A 20963-nucleotide genomic window follows, 5' to 3' on the forward strand; every position below is an offset into this window, starting at 1 on the left:
ATCTATATAGCTTTCTGATTCACAGCTGTAAATATTAACACATTCAACCACAATAATTCCATACTTATGTAACAGTGTGGTTTACATACTGTCTTAGAATTTTCCCTCCATGAAGACTTTCATCAAGAAAAGTTGGTATAAGTGACAAATTTGGAACATCCCAATGTTTTCAGTCACTTAACATCTCAAGGCAGTGTCAGAAAAACTCATGTTTAAATCTTTAATGAAAGGGATCGTGGATAATGATCAAGGATAATGTTTTAAATAGCAGGCATTCCTTCACTGTTAGAAAGATGGAGTCACATAGAGAGTGAAGAATAGGGTGATTCACAAAGTGTTTTGCTTGACAAACTGCTAAGCATGAAGGCAAAAGTTTACAATAACAGAAATCAATTGTGACCAGCAACACTGTTTAAAGGATCACACTAAGAATCAAGGTGAGTTTGAGTTTTTGAATCGCTGTTATTCCATTTAAAATCTGTTCTCCTTTGTAGAGCCTTTCTCTATCAAACCCTTGATAAGAGAGCATTAAGACCGTTCCCATTGAAAAGGCTAAGACTGAACAAGGAGAAAACCAATAATCGTCACACTTCTGGAAGGCTGTCAAGACCAGAATATTGAATTTGATAATTGAAAAACTGAAAGCAAAGCAACATGAAATGCTTATTTTCTTGCCTCAAGTTCTGAAAAGCAAAGGCAAGAATATCATTTAGATATTACAAAGTTGTCTTTTCCAGTGAAGGAAACAATCCTGTACTGTGTTTTATAACAGAATTAATATGAACATGTGCTTTTGTAAGTATGAGAGGGAACACAAGAAAGCAGGAAACAACAAAATTATATTGAGGTGCTAGATAACTTTCTGATTGTTTGGAGGCATGACTTGTTGTGGAAGGCCAATAGGCTTAAAACATGTCCTGGCTTGCCCCATACTTCTGCTGATGAGGCAAGCAAGGGCAGAAGGAAAACAAAGGCTTATGCCATTATGTCCCCTATCAAAGTGATAAGCAGGTACCCAGAAAGTTTATGTACTTTGTTAGCGTTTTGCCCAAGTAAGGGTAAGCAAGCCCTTGTTTCACCTCATAAGGTTGGTTTGGCAAAGTGCTATTCTGATTGGTGAATCACTGTGGCCAAAGAAGCCATTACATTGGGGCAAATAGTATAAATGGAGCTAAGTTGCAAACAGTGTACTGTGCTCTGGCAATGTGTTCTGCACTGTCTCATGCTTCAGAGCTTTGATGTACAAGCTTTTACTACCTGAAACTTACCATGTCTCAAGTTTACCAGGAGAAGACATTAGGTGCCTCATGATGTGACAAGAAATGGCACAGACATCATGCTCTCTGCACATCTGTAAGACATCCTGCCTGTACCTCTGCAAACCTTCATGCCAAATCTGGAGTCCAGTCTCTATCCCAACACCCTGTTGATCTTGGGAAGAACTAGAAGTCTCAACAGCTTTTAAGACACCAACAGAACTCCCTTCAAGTGTTTGGGTACTGCCTGGAAACTATAATTCAGCTCCAGGAGTCCAGAGATAATATTTTATGAGTTAATATTCTTAAGTCTCTCTATAACTGAATATTATTGTGCCTTCTGCCTTAGCAGAAAGGAGCCTCTTGAGTCTCTCTTGTGGGTGAGCAGCATATTTGCCACAAGATTCTCTTTCCAAAATAGTTTAATGTTTGTTACATTATTGCTAGTTATTTGTTAAGTATTCTAGATTCCCTCTTTATTTACCTTTCTGTAATACTTCTCACGACCATGCAAAGAACCTATTATTATTAAAAAACATGGCCTGTGATGAGATTGCTAATTATAAAAAATAATAAATTATATTCATTTTGGAATAGATCCAACCCATACCGTTACCAGCCCATGGCTTGGATGGCAACACTCTATGCTGGGTTAGGAACTGGCTGGAGGGCTGAACCCAGAGAGTGGTGGTGAATGGTGCCACATGCAGCTGGCGGCCAGTCACTAGTGGTGTCCCTCAGGGATCAGTGCTGGGCCCCATCCTCTTTAACATCTTCATAGATGACCTGGATGAGGGCATGGAGTCAGTCATCAGCAAGTTTGCAGATGACACTAAGCTGGGGGCAGATGTGACTGGGTTGGAGAGCAGAAGGGCTCTGCAGGGGGACCTTGACCGCCTGCACAGATGGGCAGAGTCCAATGGGATGGCATTCAATAGCTCCAAGTGCAGGGTGCTGCACTTTGGCCACAACAACCCCATGCAGAGATACAAGCTGGGGTCGGAGTGGCTGGAGAGCAGCCAGACAGAGAGGGATCTGGGGGTGCTGATTGATGCCTGCCTGAACATGAGCCAGCAGTGTGCCCAGGTGGCCAAGAGAGCCAGTGGCATCCTGGCCTGCATCAGGAATGGTGTGGTCATCAGGAGCAGGGAGGTCATTCTGCCCCTGTACTCTGCACTGGTTAGACCACACCTTGAGTACTGTGTTCAGTTCTGGGCCCCACAGTTTAGGAGGGACATTGAGATGCTTGAGCGTGTCCAGAGAAGGGCAACGAGGCTGGTGAGAGGCCTTGAGCACAAGCCCTATGAGGAGAGGCTGAGGGAGCTGGGGTTGTTTAGCCTGGAGAAGAGGAGGCTCAGGGGTGACCTTATTGCTGTCTACAGCTACCTGAAGGGTCGTTGTGGTGTGCTAGTTTGAAGCAAGCTAGAATGTTTTGGTAACAGAACTAGATAACGGGCAGTGAAATGAAAAACAATTGTGTCTAGTTCTCTCACAGTCACGCTGAGAACTCTGGGAAGAAGAAAGACTTTTTCTCCATTTTTGTTACTCACTTTTGCTTTTGCCTTAGACCTGGTCACACCTCAGTAACCTTGCTCCTACTAACCTTGCTCCCTAACCTCTTGGCTGCACCTCTTTTCTTCCTGAGAACTGGGGTAAGGTTGAGAGGGCCGGGGGGAGGTGTTGGGGTGGTTTGGAAGCCCCTCCCGGGGACTCAGGTTTCTGGGAGGGGAGTTGTGCTTTTGTATTGTTTATCCTTTGTATATTTCTGTATATAACTGTATATAACTGTATATATTGTAAATAGCTGCTTGTAAATTCTGCTAGCTGTAAATAAATTGCTTTATCTATATTCCCAGGGTCCGTCTGAGTTAGCTGGGGCAAATTCAAAAGTGTGGGGGGGCGGGGTAACCCCCAAACCATCACATGTGGCCAGGAGGAGGTTGCTCTCTTCTCCCAGGTGGCCAGCACCAGAACAAGAGGACACAGCCTCAGGCTGCACCAGGGGAGATTTAGGCTGGAGGTGAGGAGAAAGTTCTTCACTGAGAGAGTCATTGGACACTGGAATGGGCTGCCTGGGGAGGTGGTGGAGTCGCCGTCCCTGGGACTATTCAAGGCAAGGTTGGACATGGCACTTGGTGCCATGGTCTAGCCTTGAGCTCTGTGGTAAAGGGTTGGACTTGATGATCTGTGAGGTCTCTTCCAACCCTGATGATACTGTGATACTGTGATAATCTTGAAAAAATATATAAAAGATACTGTATGAAATAATGCAGTATTAAGTGAAAAGAATGAGCATAGCACTTCAAGAAATTCAATACTGAATTAATTGCTGCTCCACTTTTCCAGGGAAACCATTGCTGCACTTTAGGCTCATTGCCCTAGCCTAGTGTCTTAATTGTAGATAAGAGTAAGTTTGTCCAGAGAATTCTGGTGAGGGGCCTGGAACACAAATCCTATGAGGAGAGGTTGAGGAAGCTGGGCCTGTTTAGCCTGGAGAAGAGGAGGCTCAGGGGTGATCTTATTACTGTCTACAACTACCTGAAGGGGCATTGTAGCCAGGTGGGGGGTGGCCTCTTCTCCCAGGCAACCAGCAATAGAACAAGGGGACACAGTCTCAAGTTGTGCCAGGGTAGGTCTAGGCTGGATATTAGGAAGAAGTTCTTCACAGAGAGAGTGATTTCCCATTGGAATGGGCTGCCCAGGGAGGTGGTGGAGGCACCGTCCCTGGGGATGTTCAGGAAGAGACTGGATGAGGCACTTAGTGCCATGGTCTAGTTGATTGGTTAGGGCTGGGTGCTAGGTTGGACTGGATGATCTTGGAGGCCTCTTCCAACCTGGTTGATTCTATGATTCTATGATTCTAGTCTAAAGGATAAACAATTTAGCTTATTTTTTATCAATAACCATACTCTGATGTAAACTGAAGCTTGAGTGATCACACAATCACAGAATCACAGAACATCAGAGGTTGGAAGGGACCTCAGGGATCATCGAGTCCACCCCCTATGCCCAAGGAAGATCACCTAGGGTAGTCCACACAGACACACAGAAATGCACCCAGGTGGGTTTTGAAAGTCTCTAGAGAAGGCGATTTAATGAGGATATCAATGGTATAATGATTGCTGTAATTTCATTCAAAATAGCCATCTATTTAAATATGAGACTTTATATGTAGTAAATATAAAATCCCACACTGGTATGACAGTTTAAGAGATAAAAAAACCCAAAGCAAACAAAAAACATTACAGTAGGAGTGCAAGAGATCAGGTGAATCATAGAGTCTAGTTCCTTGTTGTTTACTGAAGAACTTCTTATAAATTCTGAAACTACTCATCATTTTCTTATGACATTTATTTGTTACAAAATCAGTGTAGCAGTATATCACATATATCACAGAATTACATGATGTTAGAGGTTGGAAGTGACCTCTGGAGATCTTCAGGTCCAACCCCATGTTAGAGAGGGGGATTTCTGTACCTACGCCTATTTGGTGAAGGAAAGAAATTAATTTGAGGTGATATAAATGTTATATAAAAATATAATTTATTAAATTTAATATTTATGAACTCTCACCACCCCCAACCACTGTATATGAATATTTAGTTTGGTTCAAGGTTATGAAAACAATTTAGGACAGAACATATACAGGGATTTGGTTATTTAACTAGCAAACATCAAACTATAAACAGAGAGAGAAGCTTGCCCTTTGGCTTAATGCTGCTTGGGAGCTTATGCTATTTGCCCAGCAGGGAGGCTGAAACTCTTTCTGCTCTATGGCAGAGACAACTTATGTTACAGAGGTATTAAAGCTTTACTCACAAGTGTTATTATTAATTATTATTCAATAATCACCCTCCGGGGTTGGGTCGCAGCCTGTGCCCAATGTCCAGACTTCAGGGGCTTTGCCTGTGGACTTGGATGCTGGAATCTTCCCGGCTTGAGGGGAAATGATAAATCTTCCCAGTCTCTGGGGTAATAGGTTCTCTAACCTTTGTTCTCTTGGTGATGGATGATCTCTGCCTTGATGCCGCTGTCTTCTTCTGGATACTGTGTCCAGGGATTATCAGATGGCAGGATTACAGGAACAGGAGAACAATGTCCGTGCAGTCTCTGTCACAGTTCCTTCACAGGTTCAGGCTGGATGTGTTAGCAGGCCATCCAGAAGTCTGCTTCCTGGTTCTCTCAGCGGCAGTGGCTTTTACCAGGCAATGATGAGCAGCAAGCATGCAAAGTGTGCTCAGCGGCTGGGAGTCTGAGCTCCATAGGTAAATCAATGATACTGGATCAGGTCCTGATAGCAATATAGCTTGCAGATGTGCATAGCTGGATTAGGAGGCTATAGGCTCCTTTTATATAAATGTGTGCAGGCTTAAATGAGCTCTGCATCTAAGGAATGCAGGCAAGTAAGCTGCAAACGAATCAAAGCATGAGGTCTGTGGCTCTGAATGCTGCAAGTGAGGGTCAGACTCTGTGTCTGAGCCTTGCAGGGTCTGTGCCATGTGGGTGAGTCAGAGACGGCTGAGCTGCACTGCAGGAAGGGTCAGAGAGCTGAGCACATGGTTCTTCTGTGCACCCATCTTTATTGACTGTGGGCCGAGATTAACAGGCCCTTTGGCCACTAGAGTGACCAAACAAGTTGGCAGTTAGCCAAACTTTACCATAATAGGCAGGAGGCTCTTGTCTAGATTCTCCCAAATATGAGGATCACATGGATTTGCCCCAGGGAGACACGAGCTGGGGGTGTGTGGCTTACACAACTTGTTTACAACCAGGGGTCCTGGCAGAAAAGCATGTCCAGGCATGCACAGGCATAGACAAGCCTCTTTTCAGGCCCTAGGCCCTCCACGACACCCTCCTGCCAGAGTAGCACCATATAATCTAGTGTAGATCTCACAGGAATGCATTCAGATGGGCCTTGAAAATTGTCAAAGAAGGAGACTCTACAACATCTCTAGGGAGCCTGTTGCAGTGTTCTGTGACCCTCACAGCAAAGAATTTCTTCCTCATGTTGAGGTGGAACTTTCTGTGTTGTAGTTTACATCCATTGCCCCTTGGCCTATCACAGGTTGCAACTGAGAATAGGTTTTCCCTTCCTTCTTGACACACAGCCCTCAGATATTTATAAACACCGATTAAATCCCCTCTCAGTCTTCTCCTCTCCAGATTGAAAAGACCCAGGTCTCTCATAAGGCAGTGCTCCTGTCCCTTAATCATCCTTGTAGCCCTCCATTGGACCCTCTCAAATAGATCCCCCACCCTGTTGAACTGGAAAACCAAGGACTGGATACAATATTCTAGGTGGGGCCTCAATAGGGCAGAGTAGAAGTGGAGGAGAGCCTCTGTTGATCTGCTGGATACAGTCTTCTTCATGTATCCTAGGATCATATTGACCTTGGCCACAAGGGTACATTGCTGTCCCATGGATAGCTTGTTGTCCATCAGGACTTCCAGGTCCTCCTCCATGGGGCTGCTCTCTAGAATATCACCTTTTCAAAAAGCAGTGGAAGACCATTTACACGTTGTTTTCAAAAATAGAGTCCAGTCATTGACCTCTAAAAAGGAATCTTTGTGGGCTTTATTATAAAATTGTTTTCATGCAACATTTGCAATACTCTTAACATTTGTGTGTGCTGCATTCAGGAATATAAACAGTTATTCTGCATAAACACACAGAAAAAGAGTATTACAACATCTATGTTATAAAAGGAAGTGTGTAATGTTGATATTTCAGTGTGATAAATATTATTGCATTTAATATTTTTTCATTCAGAATCTATTACTAATTCAAATATAAGGAGGAAATTATATATGAAAGGACTGCATGTGTTACCTCTTTAACAGAAAACATGCATAGATTTAATGTCTGACAATGAAACAACAATTTATGCATTTTTTTGAATATTACTTTCTTTTCACAGTAAAACAATGCTAATCCTTAAGAAAGACAATAATTAGGAAAAGAGAGACTCACCCTTCTATAAAATATATTTAGAAGGACTATTGACCACTTCAATGACTTGTATACCACAGACACACATCTTCTTAAAAATACCATTCATTGTATGGTTCACTCAGTGTATAGATCCTTAGAAATTCACTCTTCTGTTCCCATAAAACTCAAAAAGCAATTGGGAAGATCTATTTCTACATATCATGACACCTTATGAAAGAGACTCGAGGTCCCTTCCAACCTAGACCATTCTATGATTCTATGATCAAAGAAGGCAGTGTAATGGAAGCCTGACCTTCACATCCTGTTCTGTTTAAACCAGGAAAAATTGAAAAGTGACTTCCAATAAAACACTGCATAAAGAATATGGAAAATAATGCAAGGATCTTTTAGCAGACAGTATTATATCATTATAGATTGCTGTTGCAATAAAATAAACCATAAAACAAAAAAAGGTTTTGAGAAGGCCACAGAGAAACCATTTAAAAATCCTGGGAAAACTGCCACACGAAACAGAAAAATAAATAATTTTAACTGTTTGCATGAAAAAGAGAAGAGAGAGCACTACAAACGTATGCAAAACAATAAGAAGCATACAAAGGGCATTCAAAAACTGCTTTTCTTCTACTAATACACAAAGAAATATTCAAAGATGTTGAAACCCAGCAAGTCTGAAATGGAAGAGTTTTTTTTTTATATATATATACAGTACAATTAGAGTACTGTCTCAGGAAAAAGTTAAGGTCAGTAATTCAACATAAGAAACTTATTTGAAATTCATGTGAATCAAATAATAAATACTGTTAAATAAGCAGAAACTAGCAAAAGTGAAACAAAATTGGAGAGGACACTATATTTCCTACCTGGGATTTTAAACCAATCTTAAACAAAGTCCAGAAATAAAAGGCAGAATGAAATAAAATCATCAAAGAGGTGGCAAGATACGATCCTTCTTTTCATGGCAAGGGTATTTTGACCCTTCTGAGAAGATTCTGGTGCTGTATATCACTTGAGATTTCACATTTTTCTCTCAAGGCTTCAGGTAATCCTAGTTCAGTCAACTACTGCTTCAAACAAGACATTTATATGGATTTCAAGGAAAATAAATCTCTACTTCCAAGAGTCCAAAAATTATTGTCATTATTGTTCAGTCGTGCCACACATGCATTTTAAGATCCATCATCAAAACTTCTCACTGTTTTCAACTGACAAACTCATCTGTTTTTTGGTTTTGTTTTTTTCACAGAAAAGTTTTCCTGGAGTTCTGTGAACAGAGCAAACATTTGCTGTGCTCCCATACTTGCTGATTCTGCCATTTCTGTGCTCACCTTTTTATCCCCTTAGAAAGTTTCCATTTTAGGAACAATATCTACTGATTATTTTCCCAATAGCCTTTATTGGTGATCTCACTTAAATGTCTTTCAAATTACCTGCTCTATCTTACCTTTTACTTAAGCAAAATTCTAGAAGATTCCCAAATGGTATAGAAATGCTATGTCCTCCTTTCATTTCTCACCTAATCTGGTCATATATGGGAATAGTTTTCAGAATTTAGCTCAATGACAATTAGACATATTACTTCTCTTAGACACTTTTATACATGTAACACCTGGGTTAGATCTGCAACTCATCAAACAGATATCTCCCTCCAAAGAGGAAGCCATTGTAAGCATTTATCAGCAGAAGCATGGCAAGAACATCTGGTATAGTGTAACTGTACGTATCCTAGTACATTGCATTTGCCCAATTGGCTAGAGGTATGGCTGGCTTGGAACAAGTTGCATCTGTGTGAGAAGCACTTGATTTTAACCTCCAAAATAAGACAGCTGCATGAAAAGCCATCCATGGGGAACGGTTTCTGGAGTGCTCCACCACCAAATTACAGCCAGAAATGGCTGCACTCATTCTTTGTAACAACAACAACAACAAAAAAATCATGCCACAGGATGTCTACATGTTCCTCACATATTTTTCTTCCTATCAGATGGAAAAGTTAGCAGGATTTGAATCTGTATGTAGAACATGTGGACTACACATCATGTCAATTGACCAGAAATGCGTAGCCACTGGCCTTTCCAGTTGCAGCCCTACAGTTAAAAACCATTGTCCTATGGGTAATTGGGAAGATGCCTCAATGAACATTCACAATGTGAGCTGATGCTCTGCCACATGGACCCCAACTGTGCAAATCCTCAGTACAACAATGTAGCAGGTGGAGGTATCACAGACTATCTATGGAGCACAAGGTATTTAGCTATGGTTGACAGAGTTAATGTTTCTCAGAATACAAAACCACATATAAATTAAAGTCTTAAATCTGAATTCTCAGACTTGGTGTTTTCTGTTTGGATGTCTGTCATTTGAATTAGTTGAGTGGCAGCTAGTAACACACTTGTGACACATACCACTAGAAATGCCTCTAGTTTAATTTTTGTTTGAGTTTTTTTTTTTTTTTTTGGTTTTTTGCCTGTTTGGTTGGGTTTTTTTTGCATGTTTGGGATTTTGTTTGTTTGTTTGTCTGTTTTTCTGGTGGAAAACTTGTCCATTTCAATGTTTTGTATATTGCCATGGATTTTTACATGCTCTACAAAACTGTATATCTAGACTGTTTTACCAGGTGACAGTATAACCCCTCTATACATGGGTGAAGGACTTAGTTATGTGAAGACTGACTATTTGTCTGGCATTTTCATAGGACTGAATAACATAATTACAATATCCAGGGACAACCAGTTCATCCTCTGGGATCTATCTTGGTCTCTGTAGGTTTTTTTAGGAAATTTGGGATAACATGGATGATGGTTTGGGTGTTCCTCGCTCCTCCCCCCCTTACTTTGGAAATCACCCAGACTAGACTCAGCTGGCTCTGGAAATATGAATGAAGCTTATATTTACAGCTTAGCACAATATACAAGCAGATATTTACAGTATATACAGTTATATACAGAAATATGCAAGGTAAAAGGTAATACAGAAACACAACTCCCCTCCCAGAAACCTGAGTCCCCAGCAGGGGCTCTCAACCACCCCTACACCTTCCCCCTACACCTATCAACCTTACCCAAGTCCCAAGGAAGAATGGAGGCTCGGCCAGAGGGTTAGAAAGCAAAGTGGGTTAGTCCAAAGTGGAGGGTGAGGTTAGAGAGCAAGATGTAGCTCAGCCAGCAGCCCCAGAAAGAGTGGTGCCGAGTGTGTTATCTATGGTTTGACATGTTTTTATGCAACTCAGTAAGCCTATGAGGGAAGTAGACATCACCATTATTTTCCTTCTACAGCCTATAATCTAGTTCTTCTCACCAAAACATTCTAGCTAGCTTCAAACCAGCACACATGCGACTCCTCAGACTACAAAATTCCAAGGTCAGGCAGCGGCAATGATTTGCCTGTCCTCCTGTTGTGTTTAAAACAGTCCTGTACAGTGTTGCCAGACAGAACCAGCAGCAAAACCTGATGCAATCCCACACAGTCCCACTGTGGTGGCAGTTACTGCTTTGGCTTTAACCATAAGCAGCAAGACAAGCAACAAAGGTACTTTCACATTACTGAACCCCACTCTGGTCAAGACGACAGAGATATTCACAGATGGTCCTGACCTGGTAATGCTTGCCAATGGCAATGACTCATAGTGAGTCCTTTTCCATTTCATCCATCTGTTTCTCATCCTCCACCTGTACCTCCTACTTTTCACATGAGTTTGATAAGGCAATGGAGAAGTGGGGAAGGATAACTAAGCATAAGAAGCAGGATGGGAAATCTGTTAAGCTGTTTGTGTCTAGATTAGGGAAGCAGAATGATGCTTTTCCATTTCCTTCTGAATGTCTTTGTATCTGTGCTGTCAAGAGTCCAGCTGTCAGCTGGACTGTACCACTTATAGAAGGCACTGTAGAACCTACAACCTGACCAGCATTGAAAGTGCACTCAGCTGGTGGCAAGATAGGTCTACTTCTTATACCTCTGATCTTGCAGCCAGAAAACCAGAGCTGTTTAGTGATAACACCAGGAGTGGTGCATCACCTGACACAAAGACATACAGGAATCCAGAGCTTTTGTAAGTGGCAGAAGTCAGGTTACTTTTATGGTCCCTTGAATTATGTAGGGGTGGAATCTATAACCATAATAGGTGCTAATAGGCCATGAGGATGATCAGAGAGCTGGAGCACCTCTGTTGTGGAGGGCCTGTAGGCCCGGAAGCAGGCTTATTTACACCTGCTCTGCCTGGACATGTCTCTCGGCCTGCACCAGGGGTAAACGAGCACAAAGGGGCACAACAGACTGGGGCCATAAAGTCAGCTGCCCAGGACACCTGATTGTGTAAGTCCCCACACACCCAGCTCAGGCCTGCCTGGTGCTGGGCCCATGTGATTCCCATATTTGGAGTCCAGGCCTGTGGGTTTTGCCCAGTATGGTAAGGTTTCGCTGACTGCCAACCTGGTTGGTCATTCGAGTGGCCAATGAGACCATTAACTCTCTGCCCACATTTAATAAATAGGGGTGCACAGGCTCACGTGCAGCCTTCCCCACATTGCTTGCGGCTCTGCCACATTGCTTGCCTGCCTGCATACTGCCTTGCAGCTTTATGCCTGCCTTTACCTATGGAGCACAGCCTCCCAGCAGCCGCGCACCTTGTATGCCTGCTGCCTATCATTGCCTGGCCAGCGTGCCACTGATACTGAGATAACCAGGGAGCAGACTCTAGATTGTCTGCAGTCAATCGGCCTGAGAAGCCAGCGTTAGACCCGTGCTCAGACTGCACGGAATCCTGCCTCTGCACCTGGAGATTCTGCCTGCGTACTCCTGGAGAGAGCAGCCAGCAGAAATCAGCAGCAAGGTCAGAGACTGCCATTTCCCCTGAAACCAGACGATTCCAGCCTCAAAGTCCACAGGTAGACACCCTGAAGAATTGGACACTTGTAACAGGCTGTGACATAGTCCCGGAGGGTGATTTCTTATTAATCCGAATTGTGAGTAGATACTTGAAATGCCTCTGTAATTTCTGTTACCTCTGCCATAAAGCAGAGAGCAGATTATAGTGTAAGACTGTAAGCGGCATTAAGCCATGGGGAAAACTCTCTCTGTGCTAATAGTTCGAATGTTTGCTAGTTATTAATAAGTTTCTGTAGATATATAATACCAAAATATCTTCATAACCGTGTAAAAACGAATGTCAATATTAAAGTTCAGTGGTTGGGGGTGGTGAGAGTTGAAATATTGGAAGTTAATAAATATACATATATATTTATAAATATCCTCTCATGTTAATTAATTTCTCCTCTCCGCCAAATCGGCGTAGGTTGCAGAATACCCCCTCCTCAACAACCTCCCCTATGAGGGCAGACTGAAAGAGATGGGGCTGCTTGTTCTGGAGAAGAGGAGGCTCTGAGGTGACCTGATTGTGGCCTTCTAGTATCTGAAGGGGCCTTACAAAAAAAGCCAGGGAAGGACTTTTTAGGATATCAGGGAGTGACAGGACCAGAGGGAATGGAGCAAAGCTGGAGGTCGGTAGCTTCAGACTGGATGTGAGGAGGAAATTCTTCACCATGAGGGTAGTAAGAGCCTGGAATGGGTTGCCCATGGAGGTGCTTGAGGCTCCATCCCTGGAGATGTTTAAGGCCAGGCTGGATGAGGCTCTAGGGTAGGGTGTCCCTGGCCATGGCAGGGGAGTTGGAGCTAGATGATCCTTGTAATCCCTTCCAACCCTGACTGATTCTATTATTCTATGATTCTATGACTCTAATTTTGGGTCTCAAGTTGACTATGTTGCAGGCTTGACACAAGCCTACCTATTACTGGTGGCTTGGTGGATTGAAGAGATGGAACCTGCCTATGCCAGAGGGATCTTCACTCCTGCATGCTTTGGAAACTGACAAGCCCTTTACTCAATTGCTCCAAGGGTGGAAGGAGTCACTGACTGTGTCTATCTTGAATACCATGGTCCACCAGGGTGACTATGATGTAGTTGCCATTTCAGAAACTTGGTGGGATGACAGGCATGGTTGGAGTGCTATACTGGGGAGATTCAACCTCTTCAGGAGAGATAGGCAAGGGAGAAGAGGAGGAGGAGTGGCCCTGTATATTAGGGAGTCACTCCTTGCCACTGAGCTTGAGGTGAGCAACGAAGGGATTGAGACCTTGTGGGTTAAAATCAGAGGGAGGACTAACAAATCTGACATCCTGGTTGGAGTCTGTTATAGACCACCCAACCAGGATGAGGAAACAGATGAGATATTTTACAAACAATTGGAGGTTGTCTCAAGATCATCAGATCTTGTTCTTGTGGGTGACTTTAACCTCCCAGATATCTGCTCAGCGGAGAGGAGGCAGTCCAGGAGATTTATAGAGTGCATGGAGGACAGCTTCATGACCCAGCTGTTAAGTGAGCCTACTAGGGGTCAAGCTCAGCTTGACCTGCTGCTCTCCAACAGAGAAGGGCTGGTGGGAGATGTGACAGTGGGAGGCTGCCTGGGGTATAGTGATCATGAGATAGTGGAGTTTTCAATATACAGGGAGATAGGGAGGAACTATAACAGAACCCACACCTTGGACTTCTGGAGGGCAAACTTCAGTTTGCTCAAGAAACTTATTTCCAAAGTCCACTGGGCAGCAGTCCTTGGGAACAAAGGGGTCCAGGATGGTTGGACCTACTTTAAACAGGAGATTTTGAAGGCACAGGAACTGGCAGTTCCCATGTGCTGAAAGACGAGCCGGCAGGGAAGGCAACCAGCCTGAATGAGCAAACAGTTCCTGAAGGAATTGGGGGAAAAAAAGAGGGTGTATCACCTCTGGAAGGAGAGGAAGGGTTCTCCTGACGTGTGTAAGGATGTAGCCAGACTATGCAGGAGAAAAATTAGAGAGGCTAAGGCCCAGCTAGAACTTAGGCTGCCACCTCTGTGAAGAATAATAAAAAGCACTTTTATAAATTTATCAATGCCAAAAAGAACAACAAGAAGAGCCTCCACTCCTAACTGGACCAGGAGTGGAACATTATAGCAGATGATGAGGAAAAGGCTGAGGTCCTGAATGCCTTCTTCACCTCAGTTTTCAACAGTAAGGAGGGAGAAGGAGGCAAGTGGCCTCTTGAACTGGGGGATGGGGTCGGGGAGTGGTGTGTTGCCCTGGAAATTCATGAAGAAGTAGTTCAGGACCTGCTGAGCCACCTGGACACCCACAAGTCCATGGGACCAGATGGGATCTATCCCAGGGTGCTGAGATAGCTGGCAGCTGAGCTAGCCAAGCCTCTCTCCATCATTTTCCAGCAGTCCTGGCTCACCGGAGAGGTCCCAGGAGACTGGAAAATGGCCAACGTGGTCCCCATCCACAAGAAGGGTCGGATGGAGGAACCTGGGAACTACAGACCTGTCAGCCTGACCTCAGTGCCAGGGAAACTGATGGAGCAGGTTATCTTGGGGATGATAAGAGCACACCTGAGGGATGGCAAAGGGCTCAGGTCCAGCCAGTATGGGTTTAGGAAGGGCAGATCCTGCCTCTCCAACCTGATCTCCTTCTATGATCAGGTGACCCGCTTGGTGGATGTGGGGAGGCCTGTGGATGTGGTCTATCTGGATTTCAGCAAGGCCTTTGACACTGTCCCCCACAGCAAACTGCTGGCTAACTGTCAGCCCATGACTTGGATGGCAACACTCTGTGCTGGGTTAGGAACTGGCTGCAGGGCCGGACCCATAGACTGGTGGTGAATGGTGCCACATCCAGCTGGCGGCTGTCACTGGTGGTGTCCCTCAGGGATCAGTGCTGGGCCCCATCCTCTTTAACATCTTCATTGATGATCTGGATGAGGGCATGGAGTCAGTCATCAGCAAGTTTGCAGATGACACTAAGCTGGGGGCAGATGTGGCTGGATTGGAGAGCAGAAGGGCTCTGCAGGGGGACCTTGACCGCCTGCACAGATGGGCAGAGTCCAATGGGATGGCATTCAATAGCTCCAAGTGCAGGGTGCTGCACTTTGGCCACAACAACTCCATGCAGAGATACAGGCTGGGGTCGGAGTGGCTGGAGAGCAGCCAGACAGAGAGGGATCTGGGGGTGCTGATTGATGCCTGCCTGAACATGAGCCAGCAGTGTGCCCAGGTGGCCAAGAGAGCCAGTGGCATCCTGGCCTGCATCAGGAATGGTGTGGTCATCAGGAGCAGGGAGGTCATTCTGCCCCTGTACTCTGCACTGGTTAGACCACACCTTGAGTACTGTGTTCAGTTCTGGGCCCCCCAGTTTAGGAAGGACATTGAGATGCTTGAGCATGTCCAGAGAAGGGCGACGAGGCTGGTGAGAAGCCTTGAGCACAGCCCTACGAGGAGAGGCTGAGGGAGCTGGGATTGTTTAGCCTGGAGAAGAGGAGGCTCAGGGGTGACCTTATTGCTGTCTACAACTACCTGAAGGGTGGTTGTGGCCAGGGGGACGTTGCTCTCTTCTCTCAGGTGGCCAGCACCAGAACGAGAGGACACAGCCTCAGGCTGCGTCAGAGGAAATTTAGGCTGGAGGTGAGGAGAAAGTTCTTCACTGAGAGAGTCATTGGACACTGGAATGGGCTGCCTGGGGAGGTGGTGGAGTCGCCGTCCCTGGGGCAGTTCAAGGCAAGATTGGACATGGCACTTGGTGCCATGGTCTAGCCTTGAGCTCTGTGGTAAAGGGTTGGACTTGATGATCTATGAGGTCTCTTCCAAACTTGATGATACTTTGATACTGTGATACTCCCTGAGGTTGGAAACACACACCACTTGGACTGGTCATCAGCTGGTCCAGATTACACTGAAACTAAACGAAACTCCAAGAGAATCTGCAATCAGCAGTAGTATATGTGCATTTGTCATTTAGTGGTAGGACACCCACGCATTATGTAGGAAGATCCAGGTTTTGTTTCTGGCTGGTGCACCCACTGCAAAGCAATCCAACTTCACTATGAGTTAGAACAGACAGAAACTGATTTGCAGTGTCCATTGTTTGATATTGATTGTTACTTTGCTATTTAGCATAATGCATATCTAGATAGAGTGGAGATGTGGTTGTTCAGTCTAGAGAAAAATATGGGGGGAGGCCTTAGAGCTGTCTTCCCATAGCTGATGGGATCCTAGAGGAAGGCTGGAGGGGGACTTTTCATAAAGGATGTCTAGCAATGAGAGAAGTGGGTATGACTTTCAGCTGAGGAAGAGTAAGCTTAGAGTGGATCTCATGAAGAAGTACTTTAGTATCAGGGTGGTGAGACTCTGGAAAAAGTTGCCCAGGGAGGTTGTGGATGCCTCCTCCCTGGGGGTGTCCAAAATCCATACTAGATGAGGCCTTGAGCAGCTGAGTCAGGTCAGAAGTATCCCAGCCCATGGTGGGGACCATAGAGATGATGGATGTGCCATCCAGCCTAAGCCATTCTATGATTCTGTATGCTATGATTCTATGAACTGCAGTAGGTATTTTCAAGAGAAGGCAGAAAGATCTTGGAAGACTAACTGTCTTGAAATCTGTGGTTAAAGAAAAAGGAATTGTAACACAGTGATTACCTGGTTCTTTCTGGTGAATGACAAGGCCATGTATTTACATAGTTTTCAGTCATGATGCTGAAGAAGGAAAATGATTTGCTGTTCTTACAAATTAGGATTATTGCCAGAGAGTACACTTTAGTCTTCCCCAGCATGGATTGAGTGCTATTTTTGGGAATTCAAGTGCTCTAAGTTACTTTCTGGAAGAGCTTCTTTCTCAGTGTGGCAAAACTGTAGGGAGATTTGCCTTGCCTAAAGGTAGCTCTTGCCAGCAACTCCTCTCTCTTTGTCACTAGATACCAGCAGTAGCACATTGGAGAGCCAGGTTGCCAGACCTTGGCAGCATGACAAGTTGCAAGACAGACACACTCTGGGGAGGCTCTTCATACCAATTAGATAAAGAAATGCCTCTTAAATAATGGAGGAATACTGAAAGAACATAATGTTCTTGGGTATCACTACAAAAATCAACCCAGGTGCCTGCTTGAGGTAGACTTTCCTATTCATACATTGGTTAGTTCATGAGCTCTGAAATGGGAAACTTGTCTTCCTTTTTTTTTTTTTTTTTTTTTTTTTAACCATTGAGGAATCTAGGGTGAACCTGATCTAGGGTAAGATGTCCCTGCCCATGGCAGGGGGATTGGAACTAGATGATCCTTGTGGCCCCTTCCAACCCTGACTGATTCTATGATTCTAGGGATTGGAATTTTTTCAGACAATTGCTGTCAAGTAATATGAGTTTTGCAATAAATCCATAATACTAAATTGCTATTACTAATTATGTACACAGCACACAACTGAAATTGCTAAGGATCTCTTTTATAATTTACATATTAATTATTTACACCAGTAAAAGGTGAAGGAATCTCAGAAATATTGACAGGCTGTTTATTGATGGGAGTGACAAAATACCAGCTTTGTGAATGTAACTCGACTGCAAAATCAATCAACTAGATTAATTGATTTAGCAACAAAGTCTTAGCCATGGAAGAAATCCAAGACAGAAAAATCTGAACATCACAACTGTCACGTGTTTTTTTTTTTTTTTAATCTCAGCTGTTTAGATCAAGATAGGTGTCTTGCAATGAGGTAGTTTTAGTTTATTGTTGGATGGAACCACTTTGACAGACTTCTTATGTGATTTACAGTGTGTTCAGAACTGAATTGCTAAACTTTATGAAACAGATGAATTTGTATCAAAGGAACTTCATGAATTGAGCTAAAGGGATATCACATGAAAAGAGTTATATTGAGTCCACCACTGGCAGTCCCATACTTCTTCCTGATTGCAGAGATCTCCTCTGCTGCTTCTCATAGCTGATATCCTTAGAGACCCTCTGAACATTTATATTGTATATGATTTATGATCGTGTTGTAAATCAGATTATCTGAAAAGTACTGAATTTCATTCTTCCCTGTAGAGTAACTGTTCACATAAACTTGTCTTATCTCAAATCATTTCAGCTGCCTTCCTGGATTCTGGTTTCCCTTCAGTGAATCTAAATCACACCTGTGAGAGCTTTATTTTATTCTCCAGTTATTATAAATACACTTTGCCTGATTATCAGGATCATTAGCTAGCTGTTACATACCTGAATATTTCTAAAAGATACTGGGGACCCAGGAAACAATTCCATAATGCACTATTATAAGTTTTTCCCCCTTTTTTTCATGAAGTATGTGACAAGAGATGGCATTTCCCCAAATAGCAGACTAGCATGAATTTTGCTTGATGAAAATTTGTGGTGTTATTCACTTAATTACATTTAGTGGAAGGAGAAGTCTTATGTGTCACATGTTGATTGAATGATTATTTTTGTCATGACATCTTGGGCCATATAAGGATGCTTTTGCAGGAGTGTCTTCATGTGGCTGCACATCAATGATACACAGAAGTGGTCTGCTGCACCCACCTCACACCGTCATGTAGTCTAAGAAAGTACAGCTTCATGACTTTCCACTCTCCAAAGACTTTTCCTTCGCTTATCATGTGGCAGGCTCACATAAATTGCAAAAAGCACAAGGAATAGGGCTGTGAACCAGAAGGCACTGCACCCACAATTTAGACGAGGTACAATTTTTAGGCTGGTAGAACTCCTGATTTACAGCTGAACAAAACATTGCCTGCTGTCAGAATTTCAATACTCTTGAACTCCTAGCTGTCTGGTTTAATGGCTGACTATGAATATCCTTTGCCATCACAATTATACTATGAATTCAGTCCCACATCTTCACTGAGTGCTCTAATGATATGACAATTAAATTAAGAGATAACTGTTGCTGGTAGTCAGATCTGCTAGATGGGTATTCTTCAAATCAGGGCTAGACAGAACAGATCCCAGAGGAGTGGATAATATCCAGTATGTTCTTTGACCCAGTGGAAGATGTAGATGCATAATGCAACTAGATTAAGTTAGTGGGACTATCTATGTCACCTATGTAATTAACTGAGAGAGAGTGTGGCCACAGTTAATGAAATCAAGTATCTATATTCAGGTCTTTGGAGACACTTTGTATTGAGTATATAAGGGACATAACAAACATAAGTAGTTATCTGAGATGGACTGTGTTGATTCCTAACACTTCAAATTATAAACAAGTGTCTAAATGGAGTAGTTAATCAAGGTGGACTGGATTCAGTGCTTATTCACTCTGATTTGAATCAGTTTCACTCCAATTTGTGTTCAGTTCTGGGACCCCCAGTTTAGGAGGGACATCGAGATGCTTGAGCGTGTCCAGAGAAGGGCGACGAGGCTGGTGAGAGGTCTCAAGCACAAGCCCTAGGAGAGGCTGAGGGAGCTGAGATTGTTTAGCCTGGAGAAGAGGAGGCTCAGGGGGAACCTTATTGTTGTCTACAACTACCTGAGGGGAGGTTGTGGCCAGGAGGAGGTTGCTCTCTTCTCTCAGGTGGCCAGCGCCAGAATGAGAGGACACAGCCTCAAGCTATACCAGGGGAAATTTAGGCTGGAGGTGAGGAGAAAGTTCTTCACTGAGAGAGTCATTGGACACTGGAATGGGCTGCCCGGGGAGGTGGTGGAGTTGCCATCCCTGGGGCTGTTCAAGGCAAGATTGGATGTGGCACTTGGTGCCATGGTCTAGCCTTGAGCTCTGTGGTAAAGGGTTGGACTTGATGATCTGTGAGGTCTTTTCCAACCTTGTTGATACTGTGATACTGTGAATCAGTATATTTATCTTTTGTATGAAGATGGAATTAGACTCTTGCCTACTTATTTGACATTTTAACCTCTTAACTGAGTAACAGTTGACTTCCAAATGCATCGATAACAAGAGATTTTAGGAGCCATGTTGTGTTTTATTGAACAAAATAAAACATGGACTTGACACACAAGTTTCTCCTTAGGCAAGAACTTGTTCTAAAGGGGTTTTACATATGATAAAACAAAACAGCTTCTATTTAAGTGGCAATTAGAGAATTTACAGATTAGGACATGATCTGGTCAGTCACTTGCATATGACCATGCATAGCTCTTAGTAAAGTGTTTTAATCACACAGAACTTCTGACGTCATTAAATGCAAAAACATGGACTTGGAATTTTCATTATGAGCATGAGAAATGCAAAACCTGTTTGCTTCTTAAAAAATTTGGTTAGTGAAGTGCTCATCTTTGCATATAACCCTTCCCTCTGTGAGATATTATTGAAATCTCCAGATATTTTTTTCTTCACATATAGCTTCTTTTCAGTTCTGTAACTACACACTCTAACACCAGTATATCAACTTGTTGTTCCTAATCTGACATAAACCCAGAAAAAAGTCTTCAAAGAAGTAATAGTGGTTAGAAAGAGGTCCAGATACTGTATTTTAAACAGGACTAAATGTGCATTTGACTTAAATCTGAAATTTCTATCTAAGACTTTAAGTATTATTTTGCTGGTTTGAGGCCAGTTAGAATATTTTAATGAGATAAATCAGATCATTAGTTGTGAAAAGAAAATAATGACGAAGCCTGTATCATTCATTGGTTTGCTGAGAGGCATAAAAAGTTAAAATGTCAACATCCCAGACAAGCTCTGGTCTGGGATGCTGGATCTATTTGCTTCCTCTTCACTCCACTCTAATTATCTCCCCACAAATCTTGGCTAACACATAACAACATAATCTTTGCTGGTTGTTTTATCTGTCCAGGAAAGTAGAGGGAGAATGAGAGGGTAGCTTTGAGCCCCTTTTGGGCAGCTTTTCTTGTCAGGGAGGGAGTTTGGATTTCTGCATTCTTTCTAATTTGTATATAATTGTAAATACTTGTAAATATATTGCGT

General features: G+C 43.3%; 1 protein-coding gene across 1 annotated transcript in view; it reads right to left on the reverse strand.

The window, feature by feature from the left end:
- EDIL3 (EGF like repeats and discoidin domains 3) overlaps nucleotides 1-20963 on the reverse strand; it is a 374122-nt gene that overhangs the window by 173634 nt on the left and 179525 nt on the right. The window lies entirely within an intron of this gene.

The sequence above is a fragment of the Pogoniulus pusillus genome, chromosome Z (assembly GCF_015220805.1).
Source record: "Pogoniulus pusillus isolate bPogPus1 chromosome Z, bPogPus1.pri, whole genome shotgun sequence".
In the NCBI taxonomy this organism is placed as follows: Eukaryota; Metazoa; Chordata; class Aves; order Piciformes; family Lybiidae; genus Pogoniulus; species Pogoniulus pusillus.